This window comes from Psammomys obesus, unplaced genomic scaffold (genome assembly GCF_907164565.1).
Source record: "Psammomys obesus unplaced genomic scaffold, mPsaObe1.curated_primary_1811, whole genome shotgun sequence".
Lineage (NCBI taxonomy): Eukaryota > Metazoa > Chordata > Mammalia > Rodentia > Muridae > Psammomys > Psammomys obesus.
Genome location: NW_026596073.1, coordinates 18878610 through 18895568, shown reverse-complemented (window position 1 = coordinate 18895568; position 16959 = coordinate 18878610). Strand labels below are relative to the sequence as shown.

General features: G+C 37.1%; 1 protein-coding gene across 1 annotated transcript in view; it reads left to right on the top strand.

The window, feature by feature from the left end:
- The window catches only part of Naaladl2 (N-acetylated alpha-linked acidic dipeptidase like 2), a 977666-nt gene that overhangs the window by 180684 nt on the left and 780023 nt on the right, over positions 1-16959 (top strand). The window lies entirely within an intron of this gene.

Genomic DNA, 16959 nt, shown 5'->3' with positions numbered 1-16959 from the left:
ATCTATCTATCTATCTATCTATCTATCTATCTATCTATCTATCTATCTATCTATAATATAGTTTAGCTTGTCTAAAATTTACTATGCAGTACCAGAAGCTAGTGTTGATCTTGGATCCTGAGTACTAGAATAAAAAATGTGAGCCACATCAGTGGGCTGTAGAATTAACTTTTCGAAGACTGATTCGCCAACCAAGGACCATGCATGGATGTAACCTAGATCCCCTGCTCAGATGTAGCCCATGGCAGCTCAGCATCCAAGTGGGTTACCCTAGTAAGGGGAACAGGGACTGTCTCTGACATGAACTCAGCAGCTGGCTCTTTGACCTCTCCCGCTCACCCTAAGGGAGGAGCAGTTTTGCTAGGCCACAGAGGAGGACATTGTAGTCAGTCCTGAAGAGACCTGATAGGCTAGGGTCAGATAGAAGGGTGGGAGGACCTCCCCTATTAGTGGACTTAGAGAGGGGCAGAGAAGAGATGAGGGAAGGAAGGAGGAATTGGGAGGAAATGAGGGAGGTGGCTACAGCTGGGATGAAAAGTAAATAAACTGTAATTGTTATAAAAAAATAAAAATAAAAAGTTATGATTTTATCACTTGTTAAAAGTCAGTATTAATTACTAATTTGGATAGGTAATTATATTTTAGTTTTTCTCAAAATATTTCTCTTTCTTACCCAATGAAATTATTGGATATATGAAATGATATATCTAAGAGTTTTCTTCAAAGTTGTATATGCAGAGAATGAATAAGGAATAATGTGTGTGTAGATTAAGTTGATGGATAATAATGCCAAGGATAACTACCAAGGAATTCTTGTGGATACAGTTTTTATTCTGCTTCTTTACACACAAAGTATTCTCTGTAACAGAATGAGAATGAAGATCAGAAGGAGACAGAAGAATCATTGAAAACATAATAATGATGAATGAATAGAACAGGTGTTGGAGAATTAAGTCACAACTATACTAAAATTAAACTTCTTTGCTATGATAGATGAGGTTGGCCTTTGTTATATATCAACCTCATTTACATTGAACTAAAAAATAGAAACAAACTAAATCAAGGTTTTCTTAAAAGTACTTTAAATTCAGACGATGACTCTTTTTGTTCATTTGTCTCAGTTCTGAATAACTATTATTCCCTCACCATCTTCATGGAATGTGAAGAAGTGAACACACCTTAAAATAGATAACATTTTTTGACTAAGTAATGAACCCACAAATATATATATATATATATAATATATATAGTTATATATTATATTACATATATAATATATATGTATATATCATAACAGAAGATGAAAGGCACTGACAAAGAAGGTTGGGAATTATTTTTGCAAGAACTTGGATTTCAGGCTTAGGGCAATTTTACTTTGTTGTACAAAAGAATGGACATGTAAAATGTTTCTTAAAACAGGTGTTGAGTAATTCAGATACACGTAATTTTAGAAAAGAGATATGATAGTAATGTGATGTGGAAAATAAGGTCTGGAATTATTTTGAGATTCAAAATAGACGGCAGAATGGTTGGTTAACAGAATTTTAAGAGTCAATGTCTTTAAGATCCAGATTAATTCCCCAGCTCCATTTTCTATTTCAATTTTTAAAGCAAACAACTTTGGGGTTTGCATATTTTAATATCTACCTGCACTAAGGTTTTACTTTAGAGTTTCTCACTTTAGGTTGGGACATAGCCAAATTTCTAGAACTAAGGCATAATTAATACTGTAATACTCAAAATAATATTTAGCATTGGCACCTATGAAACATTTAGCAGTGTCTCAAATGCAAATATTTAACAGTACTGTTTTTTTTTCTCAACGATATTGTTCAGATGCTCATCTATATTGCCAGCGGTGTGTGTGCCAATGTGTAATTACTCAGGATTTTGTAAAGTCCTGTGATAACTGGCATATGGTGCTGTACAACTTGATGACTGTAATTAAGTGCATTGACATAAGACTGTCTTTTAATGACCAGCAGTGGCTATTGAATGGAGGGTAAATTAAAGGTTCATTATGCCATGTTCAGAAGTTTTAAAAAAAATGTTTTCAAATGGCAGATGTACTGTGAAGTGACATGAATGTCATTAAGATCTGATCTGTTGTCTTGTATTTTGTGCACTGACAATTCACGTTAAATGTTTGAAGTGCTTTAAGAAATTTGCAAACAACCATTTGTTTTCAATTTATATAACATTCTGAGCTTGAAAGATGTAAGAACATCAAAAAGAGCTCGGGAAATTTGGTCCTTCTTACCTAACAATGACCTTTCGTGTGGTTTGTTGGAATTGTCTGAAAGGAAAGACAAGGCAGAGAGAAAGCAGTAATGTATGGAGTGAATGATGTAGGCCATCTGCAGCACACTGCAGTGTCCGCAGTTACTAGTCAGCATTTAACCTCACAATAGTCATGCTTAAAAATAGGGGCGACTAAAGGAGACTAGGAACCAAAAGAAATTTAAAAATAAGATTCTTGTTTCCAAAAGTATCACAAAGACATTTTGGAATATAAAATATAATAAATTTGAGATTTTAATTATAGTTAACTTTTCTGATGGTTAATAATTAAGCTCAAAAATAATAACAATGTCATTTACATAGTAATTTTAACTAAATTTGAATATATACTAATAAAAGAAGTTGCCCTTTAAAAAACTTTACAACTTAGAAATTAATTAAGTACATATAAAAATATTAGAAAAAATTTGGATCATCAATAAGAAAAAAATTGAACATATATAATTTTGAATATGCTGACTCTATGCTACTCAAATTATATGTAATCATCAACAGCCAAAACCTCTCATGTTTTATAGATCATAGACTCTCTCAATCACTCATTGCTTAAACGAGTTCATCTTGTGTCTTCTTTTTGCACTGACCATGTGGAACATTTTTCTCAACAACATACTTTAGAAATTATTTACATTTTAGTAGGAGTGACAGATTCTAGGAGATGATTTGTTGATTTTAGGAACCAATTTAAAGGGTAAAACTATATTCAAATTAAGGCATTTTATATACGGATATGTATGAGGTCCTGGAATCAACCCTTCCCAGTATATGAAGGGAGGGATGCTTACAGTGATTTCAATATTTACCCTATTGTACTGTGTATTTATTTTTTCTTCATAAAAGTTCTTTGAGAATTTAACACGTGATCACAGGCATGTTGGTCATATCTAGGTTTCCCTCCAATGCCCCCTGACTCCCACTACCACCTCCTCAAATTCATGCCCTATTCCTTTACTTCATCTGAAATATGTTAAATACAACTAGTGTTGCCCTAAAGAGATCAGTATAGGGCTGTCTACTGGAGCACACATTCTTTATGCATGGTGCAAACCGACTTTCCCCGAAGAAGCAGCTGACTGCCTATAGCCCTCATGAGCAGGGCTTTGTGAGCCATCCCTGCTGAAATGTTGCCTGCTTTATCTTGCACGTGATTTGCACAGGCAACCAAAGATAGTAAGAATCCTGAGTGCAACATACCTGTCACATCCAGTTGCAAGCTGTCTTCGTGGTGCTCTGCCTCTTACAGTCTTTTCACCATGTTTTTAATGCATGTTTATTGTTGAGTTGCATTTCACAGTGTGGATATAAAACATTTTATTCATCACCTTATCAGTTGATGAATATTTGGTTGTTTCTACTTTCTGGCTGTTAAAATAATGCTGCACTTTTATTTGCATAGAAGTTTCCCTGTGTGTGTATGCGTTTAGTTCTCTTGAGTATGCACCCAGGAATGGTATGGTTGGGTTGCATAAAACTTATGAGCAATTCTCAGATCATTCTGAGAAAAGCTGCTCTGCTTTATATTTCTGCTTGCAATGTATGAAATCTAAGTTCTTTACATTCTTACTCAAACTTATTTTCTGCTGCTTATTTTTTTTACTATGCTTCCATATTAGATTCCACATGCTCTTTCATTTTTGTCTGAAATTGTCTTTCTCTAAAGAGTAATGACAACATCTCATCATGTGCCTACCATCTACTTGTAAATCTTTTTTACAAAAAAAAAATGTCTGTTTAAAGGCTTTGTCCATTTTTGAATTGAATCATTTGTCTTTTTAAAAATCAAGATGTTAAGAGTTCTTTATATATTCTCAATGCAAGTCCCATATTGCATGCATGATTTGAAAGCATTTCTTTAAATTTTGCAGTTGCCTTTTTATTTTCTTGATGGTATTCTGTGAAGCATAATATATTCTTGATGAAGTTTAATTTATTCAGTGTTTCTTTTTGTTGCATGTGCTTTTCAGCAATAAAGTTATATAAAATAGAAACACTAGCACATAGAATAGGCCTTAGTATATTACTTCATTTTTATTAGTTTACAACGTAGGAAGTTTCTTATGATATTTTTAATATATACTCTGTCTTGGTTAACCCTAACTGTATCTATCTCACATCAATTTTACCTTCTATATTTACAAACATATATATCAAATATCTGGGATTCAAATAGGAGGCAGTATGTTGAAGTCAACAAATTTATGTTAAATAAAAATGCTTTTGATTTTTGGACTGTCATACTGACTGGGTAAAACAGCTTTTCAAATGCCAATCCGGGACACAAAATAAACAAATATGCAAGACTCCTGATGTCTGGAATGATTACACACTCCTGGTGTATAATGAAGAAAAGAAACACATAAATGCGTGCATGAGCATGCGTGTGTATATGCACATGTCCACACAGACACAAATCACTCATTTAGTCATGTAAGATAATTTTGACATATTATTTAGATTTCTATGTTTAATACTTGATTTTTAATGAATCTGAGACTTGTTCTTCTTTTAAGAGCCTGTCTTCCAATGGGGAGATAAAAAGACCTGAATGGGACAGGAGCTCCACAAGAAGGTCAACAGAGCCCAAAACCCTGGGTCCAGGGGAGCCTGCAGAGACTGATACTCCAAACAAGGACCATGCATGGAGAGGACCAAAAAACCCCTGCACAGATGTAGCCCATAGACTTATTCTCCAAGTGGGTTCCCTAGTAAGGGGTACAGGGGCTGTCTCTGACATGAACTCAGTGGCCGACTCTTTGATTATGCCCCTTGGGGGGGTGCAGCCTTGCCAGGCCACATAGGAAGATGATTCAGCCAGTATTGATGAGACCTGCTAGGCTAGGGTCAGGTAGAAGAGCCCCTATCAGTGGGCTAGGAGAGGGTCATAGGAGGAGATGAAGGAGGTTGGGTGGTACTGGGAGGAGATGAGGGTAGCTACAGCTAGGGTACAAAGTGAATAAATTGCAATAAATAATAATAATAAATTAATTAATTAATTAAAATGAGCCTGTCTTTCATATTCTGTTAAGATAGATTCCTTCTATGGTAAATTTTGAGAGATTATTCTGTAGAGATAATTTAGTAGCCCAATTTTTCACCAACAGGTCATAAATTAAATTGCAAATTATGATATCAACATAATTTTCCAGCTTTAAAACTGACCTTTACTCTAAACCTAATCCTGTAAAATGACTACTGTCTATTTTATCAATAGGAGAACTAAAGTAAGTGAGTTGACCAAGCAGCTACTGTCACACTGCTGCAAGCATTTGCTAACTTATTCAGGCAGAATTGTGTCTGGCTGATAAAACTACATTTTAAAAGAAGGCACCATAATATGAGATATTATTTTGCAGGACACAAGAAAATGTAGGTTGTTTATCACACTGGAACAATTAGGTGATTATTATTTGGAGGATGGAAAGATCAGATCAAAGTGGAGCCTTGTACCTTGTGACCCTGTATTTCCTAACCAACTTGACTTGGTCTGGAACCTACTAAATGATGACTATGCATTGCATTCTTTTTAACTGCTGTCATAAGAACATAAAAGAAGTGACAAGAATCCATATATTCCCCAAACCACAAACCATGTTATAGAATTATCACATTTTTCTCTTCACTTTTTAAAATTAATTCTTTGAAAATTTATATCATGTGTTTTGATCATATTATGGTTCCTTCCTCCAGCTCCCAATTGCCCCTCCACTTTCCAACATACATAACTTTGTGTACTCTTTTAAACCAATGAAGGTAAATGTCTGCTTTGTATGTTATAGATACGTGGCCTTCCGCTAGAATATGGCCAGTTTACGAAGGAGTTCTACTCTTCTAGAACACCAACTTCTCATTTCTTACAGCACCTAACAACTTACAAGCTAGTTCTACGGCTAGGCCTGGAACTTCATGCATACCTCTTCTCTCCATGCTGTGATTTAGTCTCTTGAGTTTGCACAGATCATGTGCATCCTGCCACAACCATTGTGAGTTCTTATATGCAGTTGCCTTGTTGTGTCCAGAACTGTGTAGTCACGTACTGCCCCTGACTCATCTAGTCTTTGTGCTCCTCTTTTGTAATTATCTCTAAGCGTTTGGGGGAGTGATGATATAAATGTCTCATCTAGGGCTGAGAGTTCTATAGTTCCTTAGTCTCTGTGCCTTGACAAAGTGTGAGTCTCTGTAAACAGAAAATTCTCTGATAATGGTTGAGGGGTCTATTAATTTGTGCTTAACCATAAATCATTAGGGCTAAGTTTAGACCATGTCCATTTAGCAGAATAATAGTACATTCTCCCTAGAACTAATGACTCTTCTTACCTCTGAATTTTCATCAAATAATGATGCCAAGTATGGGTTTCATCTTTTGCAGAAAAACATAAATTCAATCAGAAAGTGGCAGGTTATAACATTCATGCCACTGTTCTATCACTATGCATGCCTTGCCAGGCCAGTTATTATTGTGTCTCTCAGGGTTGAGGGCTGATTAATATTGATAATTACTTTTACACATTGGTATTATGCATACTCCCTCCCATCACTGTGAAAGCAATACAGTTGAGATGAAGCTTCTAGGTCTAAACTAATTTGATTTTTCCATATTTTAAGATTCAAGTAGCTGGTGTCTTCAGCTACAAGGTCTTCTTATCATGTTCCAGGGAATAATTAAGAACACTGCTAATAGATGACTGTAATGTTTGGAGCTGTGTGAGATATTACTGAGCAACAACTCCAAAAGAGTAAACTATTCCTAGAATGATGCATTTTATTTGTTATCCTGTGGTATCTTAGTAGGGGCATTGTTATGAGATACAGTGTGACTTTATTTTTAACTATACATATATGGAAGTTTCTACAAAAGCAAGTTTCCATTGAATTTTGAAATGTCTTACTGTTATTTATTTCTTTTCTCTAGCCTGCCCTCCCATCCAAACTTTAATTTAACATTTCCTATTCAAATAGTTCACTGACACCATTTATACCACTGCATGAGTCTCCCCTGTCTTGAAAGCCCCCGATAACCCCTTAGTAATTCCATGACCTCTTTGAGTGTTCCAAATGAAATATTCATCTCTGAATATTCAAAGCTAGCACTCACAAAGTAGCAAAAACAAAACAAAACAGAAAACATGTGATACTTGTTTTTCTGACCTGGGTTATTTCATTTTGGAAGATTGTTTCTAGATCCATCCATTTTTTCTTAGGATTTTCATAATTTCATTCTTTAACATACAAATAATTTTTATTGCTCATTCATCAGCTGATAGATATCTAGGCTGTTTTTATTTTTGGCTGTTGTACATAGAACAGCAATGAGAATGGATAAAAGAGATCTCCATATTAAGAAACAGTCACTTTTGCAAAGCTAGAAGATCAAGCACATCGTTCGTATATGCTGCTCTTGGGCATATATCCAAAGAACTCCACACTCTACTACAGATGTACATCTTCATCCATGTTTTGAGAATAACATTTAATTTTTGGTTTTAGGGACATATCATTAGAGATCTTGTATACATTGTTGATACTAAGGATATTGATTTTTTTATTAATTTGCTTCATTATGTCATTTATTTTTGTACCTGGTATCCACAACTGGCAGAGCAACCAGTTTCCAGTATAACTTTAAGTTGCAGATATAAGTATGATAATAATTTGCTACCATCTTATCTCTCAGCCCAATGAGAAAAGTTTATACACATGTTGTAAATGTGACTGTAGGGCTGGAGAGACGGAACCAAATTTCATACTTATGTCATAAATGTGAATATTGGTGAAGAAGAGAATGAGGCAAGGTTTATACAGATACTTTAAGTTTAAATATAGGGGCTGGAAAGACTGTTTATCACTTAAGAGGCTTGATGCTCAGGCAGAGAACCAGGGTCCATTCCTTCGAACTCTCACCAAGCAATTCCGACCACCTTTAGTTCCACAGCCAAGGGAAGGCACTGTTTTTCTGGTCTGCTCACATGATGCACATTTGGAAGGTCAAACATACCCACATACACATAAATTAAAAATATGATTTTAATTTTAAAGATTAAATGTAAGTCAAAGTAATATAATTCAATACATTAATATACTTAATATTATAAAATTAATATAGTTAAATATAAGTCAAAGTCATATAGTAAACTCTATTTCAAAATATTTCTTGACATTAAATGTAGTTAATATGAAGTGTATACCTATAAAATATTGTAAATTTCTATACTTTTTATTGAAAATTTTTCATGCAATGTATTCTGATGTACATAGATTAAGAAATTTACAATTTCCACATGTATTAGCTAAATTAGTTGTTGTAAATACCACTAGTGGTGACTTTAATGGGTTGTATGGTTTTCCTCTATCTTTTTTATTTTTTAAATTTATTTATTTACTTATTACAGAATATTCCATTTGTATCACAGCTGTACATTCCTCTCTTGTCCCCTCCCAACTCCTTCTCTCACCACTTCCCATACCCCTCCCTAAGTCCACTGAGAGGGGAGGTCCTCTTCCCCTTCCATCTCACTCTAGCTTAGCAGGTCTCATCAGGACTGGCTGCATTGTCTTTCTCTGTGGCTTGGTAAGGCTGCTCTCCTGTCAGAGGGAGGTGATTCAAGAGCCAGCCACTGAGTTCATGTCAGAGACAGTTCCTGTTCCTCTTACAAGGGAACCCACTTTGACACTGAGCTGCCGTGATTCTATATCTGTGCAGGGGTGCTAGGTTTTATCCATGCATGGTCCTTGGTTGGAGTATCAGTCTCAGAAAACACTCCTGTGCCAAGAGTGTTTGGTTCTGTTGCTCTCCTGGTGGAGCTCCTCTACACTCCAGTCTTTTATTATTATTATTATTATTATTATTATTATTATTATTATTATTATTATTTAAATTTTTTAATATTAGCTACAATTTATTAACTTTGTATCCCAGCTGTATCCCCCTCCCTCAGTCCCACCGAATCCCACCCTCCCTCCCTCCCTCATCTCCTCCTTGCCCCTTTCTAAGTCCACTGATAGGGTAGGGCCTCCTTCCCTTTCATCTGACCTTGGTTTATCAGGTATCTTTAGGTCTAGCTGCAAAGTCCTCCTCTGTGTCCTAGCAGGGCTGCCCCTCCCTCGGGGGGAGGGGCGGTCAAAGAGCCTGCCATTGAGTATACGTCAGAAATAGTCTCTGTTCGCCTTACTAGGGTACCCACTTGGATTCTGAGCTACCATGGGCTACATCCGAACAGGGGTTCTAGGTTATATCCATACGCTGTCCTTGGTTGGAGTAACAGTCTATTAAAGACCCCTGTGCCCAGATATATTTGGTCCTTGTGGAGCTCCTGTCCTCTGCAGGCCATATTAATTCCCCTTCTTTCATATGATTCCCTGTGCCCTGCCAAAGATTTGGTTATGAGTCTCAGTATCTGCTTTGGTACACTGCTGGGTAGTCTTTCAGAGGTCCTCTGTGGTAGGCTCCTGTCCTGTTACTTGTCTTTCATAAGATTCCTTGCATTCTGCCCAAAGTTTGGCTATGAGTCTCAACGTCTGCTTCAATACCCTGCTGAGGAGAGTCTTTCAGAGGCCCTCAGTCCTAGCTTCCTGTCCTGTTTCCTGTTTCTCCCTCTTCTGATGTCTATCCTGTTTGCTTTTCTGAATGAGGACTTTATATCTTAACCAGGATCCTCCTTCTTGCTTAGTTCTTTAGGTGTACAAATTTAAGTATGATTATCCTATATTATATGTCTAATATCCATTTATAAGTGAGTATATACCATGTGTGTCTTTCTGCTTCGGACATACCTCACTCAGGATGATCTTTTCTAGATCCCACAATTTACCTGCAAATGTCATGATTTTCTTGTTTTTAATTCCTGAGTGGTATTCCATTGTGTAAATGTAGCACAATTTCTGTATCCATTCATCAACTGAGAGACATCTGGGTTGTTTCCAGATTCTGGCTATTAAAAATAAAGCTGCTATGCACATGGCTGAGCAAATGTCCTTGTTGTATACTTGAGCATATTTTGGATATATGCCTAGGAGTGGTATAGGTGGATCTTGAGGTAGCACTATGCCTAATTGTCTGAGAAAGCACCAGATTTATTCCCAAAGTGGTTGTACAAGTTTACATTCCCACCTGCAGTGGAGAAGGGCTCCCTTTTTTCCACATCCTCTCCAACATGTGTTGTCACTTGAGTTTTTTATCTTAGACATTCTGATGGGCATAAGGTGAAATCTCAGGGTCGTTTTGATTTGCATTTCCCTGAAGACTAATAATGCTGAACATTTCTTTATCTGTTTCTCTGCCATTCCGTATTCCTTATTGAGAATTCTCTGTTTGGCTGTATACCCCATTTTTTTAATTGGATTACTTGATTTAACTTCTTGAGTTCTTTATATATTCTGGATATTAACCCTCTATCAGATTTAGGGTTAGTGAAGATCCTTTCCAAGTCTGTGGGCTATCATTTTGTTCTGATGACAGTGTCCTTTACTTTACAGAAGCTTTTCAGCTTCATGAGTCCCCATTTATTGATTGTCGCTCTTAGAGCCTCTGCTGTTGGTGTTCTGTTCAGGAAGTTGTCCCTTGTGCCAATGAGTTTAAGGCTCTTCTGCAATTTTTCTTCTAACAGATTTAGTGTGTCTGGTTTTATGTTGAGGTATTTGATCTCATTGAACTTTAGTGTTGAGCAGGATGATAATTATTGATCTATTTGTATTTTTCTACATGTAGACATCCAGTTAGACCAGACCATTTTTTGAAGATGCTGTCTTTCTTCTATTGTATGGTTTTTTGATTCCTTGTCAAAAATCATGTATATGTAGATATGTGGGTTTGTTTCTGGGTCTTCTATTCAATTCCACTGATTCACCATTCTGTTTCTCTGTCAATACCATGACGGGTTCCCTTAATCCAGCACATTCTTGCCCTGAATGATCATTGTGTAAACTCAGAAGTCAAGATACCTCATTCAGAAAAACCTGTATGAATCACCTTGCACATAGGCATTCATCTTTTTGTGACAGTGATCCAAAATGTTTCAGCTGACACCTGGTGTGTCTCTTGTTCATCATGGCAAGCCCTACACTGATTCTTTCGTCACTCATTGTCCATTTCTACTTGAACAGATCTTCCTTGTTTTTATTGAATGTTTTTTTTGTATGTTTATTTTAATTTTAAAGATTTTTTAAAGTTTTAATTTATTATTATTATTAATAATTACACTTTATTCATTTTGTATCCCCCCCATAAGGCGCTCCCTCCTCCCTACCGATCCTACCCTCCCTCCCTCTTCTTTACCCATGCCCCTCCCCAAGTCCACTGATAGGGGAGGTCCTCCTCTCCTTCCTTCTGATCTTAGTCTATCAGATCACATCAGGATTGGCTGCATTGTCTTCTTCTGTGGCCTGGTAAGGCTGCTCCCCCCTCAGGGAGAGGTGATCAAAGAGCAGGCCAATCAGTTTATGTCAGAGGCAGTCCCTCCTCCCATCTCTATGTAAGCCACTTGAACACTAAACTGCCATGGGCTACTTCTGGGCAGGGGTTCTAGGTTATCTCCATGAACAGTCCTTGGTTGGAGTATGAGTCTTTGGGAAGTTTCCTGTGTTCAAATTTTCTTGTTCTGTTGCTCTCCTTGTGGAGTTCCTGTCTTCTCCAGATCTTGCTATTTCCCACTTCTTACATAAAATTCCATTCACTCTGCCCGCCAGTTGGCCATCAGGCTCAGCATGTGTTTGGATAGTCTGCAGGGCAGAGGCTTTCAGATGCCCTCTATTGCAGGTTCCTAGGTTGTTTCCTGTTTTCTTCTTCTGGCTTTCAGAGGCCCTCTGTAGCAGGTTCCTAGGTTGTTTCCTGTTTTCTTCTGGCTTTCAGAGGCCCTCTATAGCAGGTTCCTAGGTTGTTTCCTGTTTTCTTCTTCTTCTGCTGTCCATCCTCTTTGCCTTTCAGGATGGGGATTGAGCGTTTTAGTTTGGGTCCTCTCTTTTGCTTAGTTTGTTTAGATGTACCAATTTTAGTGGGTTTATCCTATGTTGTATGTTTATATGAGTGAGTATATACTGTGTGTGTCTTTTTGCTTCTGGGAAAACTCACTCAGGATGATCCTTTCCAGGTCCCACCATTTACCTGCAAATTTCATGATTTCCTTATTTTTCATTGCTGAGTAATACTCCATTGTATAGATGTACCACAGTTTCTGCATCCATTCTTCAGTTGAGGAGCATCTGGGCTGTTTCCAGCTTCTGGCTATTACAAATAAAGCAGCTACAAACATGGCTGAGCAAATTTCCTTTTTGTGTACTTGAGCCTCTTTTGGATATATGCCTAGGAGTGGTATGGCTAGATCTTGAGGAAGCACTATCCTTAGTTGTCTGAGAAAGCACCAGATTAATTGCCAGAGTCGTTGTACAAGTTTACATTCCAACCTGGAGTGGAGGAGAGTTCCCCTTTCTCTACAACCGCTCCAGCATGTGTTGTCACTTGAGTTTTTCATCTTGGCCATTCTGATGGGTGTAAGGTGAAATCTCAGGGTTGTTTTGATTTGCATTTCCCTAATGGCTAATGAGGTTGAGCATTTCTTTAAATGCTTCTCTGCCATTCGATATTCCTCTACAGAGATTTCTCTGTTTAGCTCTGTTCCCCATGTTTTTAAGTGGATTGCTTGGTTTGCTGCTTTTCAGCTTCTTTAGTTCTTTAAATATACTGGATATGAGTCCTCTGTCAGATAAAGGGTTGGTGATGATTCTTTCCCAATCTGTAGGCAGTCACTTTGTTTTGATGACAGTATCCTTTGCTTTACAGAAGCTTTTCAGTTTCATGAGGTCCCATTTATTGATTGTTGCTCTCAGAGCCTGTGCTGTTGGTGTTCTGTTCAGGAAGTTCTCTCCGGTACCAATGAGTTCTACGGTATTCCCCACTTTTTTTTCTAGCCAATTTAATGTGTCTGGTTTTATGTTGAGGTCTTTGATCCACTTGGACTTCAGTTTTGTGCAGGGTGATAAGTATGGATCTATTTTCATTTTTCTACATGTAGACATCCTGTTGGACCAGCAACATTTGTTGAAGATGCTATCTTTTTTTCATTGTATGGTTTTGGCATCTTTGTCAAAAATCAGGTGTCCATAAGTGTGTGGGTTTATTTCTGGGTCTTCTGTTCAGTTTCATTGATCCACCAGTCTGTTTCTATGCCAGTACCATGCAGTTTTTATAACTGTTGCTCTATAGTACAGCTTGAGATCAGGGATGGAGATACCTCCAGAAGATCTTTTATTGTAGAGGATTGTTTTAGCAATTCTCGGTTTCTTGTTATTCCATAAGAAGTTGAGAATTTTTCTTTCCAGGTCTGTAAAGAATTGTGTTGGCAATTTGTTGGGAATTGCATTGAATCTGTAGATTGCTTTTGGTAAGATGGCCATTTTTACTATGTTAATCCTGCCAAGCCATGAGCAAGGGAGATCTTTCCATCTTCTCATATCTTCTTCTAATTCTTTCTTCAGAGATTTGAAATTTTTTCATACAAGTCTTTGACTTGCTTGGTTAGGGTTACACCAAGGTACTTTATGTCATTTGTAGCTATTGTGAAGGGTGTTGTTTCCCTAATTTCTTTCTCAACCCTTTTGTCTTTTGTATACAGGAGTGCTACTGATTTTTTTGAGTTAATTTTGTATCCGGCCACTTTGCTGAAGGTGTTTATCAGCTGTAGGTGTTCCCTGGTAGAGTTTTTGGGGTCACTCATGTATACTATCATATCATCTGCAAATAGTGATAATTTGACTTCTTCCTTTCCCATCTGTATCCCCTTGATCTCCTTCAACTGCCATAGGACTTCCAGCACTATGTTGAAGAGATATGGAGAGAGTTGGCAGCCTTGTCTTGTCCCTGATTTTAGTGGGATTGCTTTAAGTTTCTCTCCATTTAGTTTGATGTGGGCTATAGTTGGCTATAGTTTGATGTTGCTGTATATCGCCTTTACTATGTTTAGATATGTGCCTTGTATCCCTGATCTCTCCAATGCTTTAAACATGAATGGATGTTGGATTTTGTCAAATGCTTTTTCAGCATCTAGGGAGATTATCATGTGGTTTTTTTCTTTCAGTTTGTTAATATGGTGGATCACATTGATGGATTTCCATACATTGAACCACCCCTGCATACCTGGGATGAAGCCTATTTGGTCATAGTGGATAATATCTTTGATGTGTTCTTGGATTCGGTTTGCAAGTATTTTGTTAAGTATTTTTGCATCAATGTTCATAAGGGAGATTGGCCTGAAATTCCAATTTTTCAACAAAGAAAGAAACTCTTTCTTTGTTGAGTCTTTGTGAAGTTTAGGTACCAAGGTGACTGTGGCTTCATAGAATCAGTTTGGTAATGTTCCTTCTGTTTCTATTTTGTGGAATAGTTTGAAGAGAATTGGTGTTAGCTCTTCTTTGAAGGTCTGGTAGAATTCTGCGCTGAAGCCATCTGGTCCTGGGCTTTTTTGGGATGCGAGACTTTTGATGACCGCTTCTATTTCTTTGGGGGATATAGGACTATGTAGTTGATTTACCTGGTCCTGGTTCGGCTTTGGTAAGTCAAATCAATCAAGAAAATTGTCCATTTCATTTACATTTTCAAATTTTGTGGCATATAGACTTTTGAAGTAAGTCCTAATGATTGTTTGGATTTCCTCACTGTCTGTAGTCATGTCCCTTTTTTCATTTCTGATTTTGTTGATTTGGGTGGTGTCCCTCTGCCTTTTAGTTAGCTTGGCTAAGGGTTTGTCGATCTTGTTGATTTTCTCAAAGAACCAGCTCTTGGTTTCATTGATTCTTTGAATTGTTTTATTTGTTTCCAGCCATGGAAACAAATTTATTTGATTTCAGCCATGAGTTTGATTATTTCCAGCCATCTACTCCTTCTTGTTATGTCTGCTTCTTTTTCTAGGGTTTTTAAGTGAGCCATTAAGTTGCTTTAATGAGCTGTCTCGAATTTCTTCTTGAAGCCACTTAGTGCTATGAACTTTCCTCTTAGCACTGCTTTCATTGTGTCCCACAAGTTTGGGTATGTTGTGTCTTCATTTTCATTGATTTCTAGAAAGACTTTAATTTCTTTCTTTATTTCTTCCCTGACCCAGCTGTCATTTAGTAACAAGTTGTTCAGTTTCCATGTATGTGTAGGCTTTTTGCTATTTCTGTTATTGTTGAGGTCCAGCTGTATTCCATGATGATCAGACAAGATACAAGGGATTATTTCAATCTTCTTGTATCTGTTCAGGCTTGCTTTGTGACCAACTATATGGTCTTTTTTGGAGAAGGTTCCATGAGGTACTGAGAAGAAGGTAAATTCTTTTGTGTTTGGGTGTAAAGTTCTGTAAATGTCTGTTTGGTCCATTTGATTCATGACCTCTGTCAGAGACGTTGTTTCCTTGTTTAATTTCTGTTTTGTTGACCTGTCCTTTGTTGAGAGTAGGGTGTTGAAATCTCACACTATTAATGTGTGGGGATGTATATGTGGTTTAAATTTTATCAATGTTTCTTTAGCAAATGTGGGTACTCTTGTATTTGGGTCATAGATGTTCAGGATTGTGACGTCTTCCTGGTGGAATTTTCCTTTGATGAGTACGAAGTGTCCTTCCCTATCTCTTTTTATTAATTTTGGTTGAAAGTCTATTTTATCAGATATTAGAATGGCTACTCCTGCTTGCTTCTTGGGTCCCTTTGCTTGGAAAGTCGTCTTCCAACCCTTTACCCTCAGGTAAGGTCTATCTTTGTGTCTTAGATGTGTTTCTTGTATGCAACAGATTGCTGGGTTTTGTTTACGTATCCATTCTGTTAATCTGTGTCTTTTTATTAGAGAGTTGAGTCCATTGATGTTGAGAGAGATTAATGACCAGTGGCTGTTAGATCCCTTGATTTTGATTTTGGCTGTGGTCATCAGGTTGTGTGCTTGGTTGCTTTTTGTTTTATTGTAGTAAGGTTAATTATTTCCTGTGTTTTGTTGAAAGAAGCTAATTTTTGGGGCTTGTATTTTCCCTTCCAGTATCTTTTGTAATGCTGGATTTGTTTGTAGGTATTGCTGAAATTTGTTTTTGTCATTGAATATCTTGTTTTCTCCGTCAATGAGGACTGAGAGTTTTGCGGGGTGTAGTAGCCTGGGCTGACATCTGTGTTCTTTTAGGGTCTGCATCTTATCTGTCCAGGCCCTTCTGGTTTTCATAGTCTCTGTTGAAAAGGCATGTGTGATTCTAATAGGTTTGCCATTATATGTTACTTGGCTTTTTCCTTTCCAGCTTTTAGTATTTTTTCTTTATTCTGTATACTTACTGTTTTGATTATTGTGTGGCAGGAGGATTCTCTTTTCTGGTCAAATTTGTTGGGTGTTCTGTAGGCCTCTTGTATTCTTTTTGGCCTCTCCTTTAACTTGGGGAAATTTTCTTCAATGATTTTGTTGAAAATATTTTCTGGGCCTTGGAGAAGTGAGTCTTCTTTTTCCTCTATTTCTAGTATTCTTAGGTTTTATCTTTTCATATTGTCTTGGATTTCTTGGACAGTCTGTGCCAGGAATTTTTTGGATTTAACATTTTCTTTGACAGATACATCATTTTCTTCTATTGTATCCTCTATACCTGAGATTCTTTCTTCCATCTTTGTAGTCTGTTGGTTATGCTTACCTCTGTAGTTCCTGTTTTCTTCCCTAAATTCTTCCTCTCC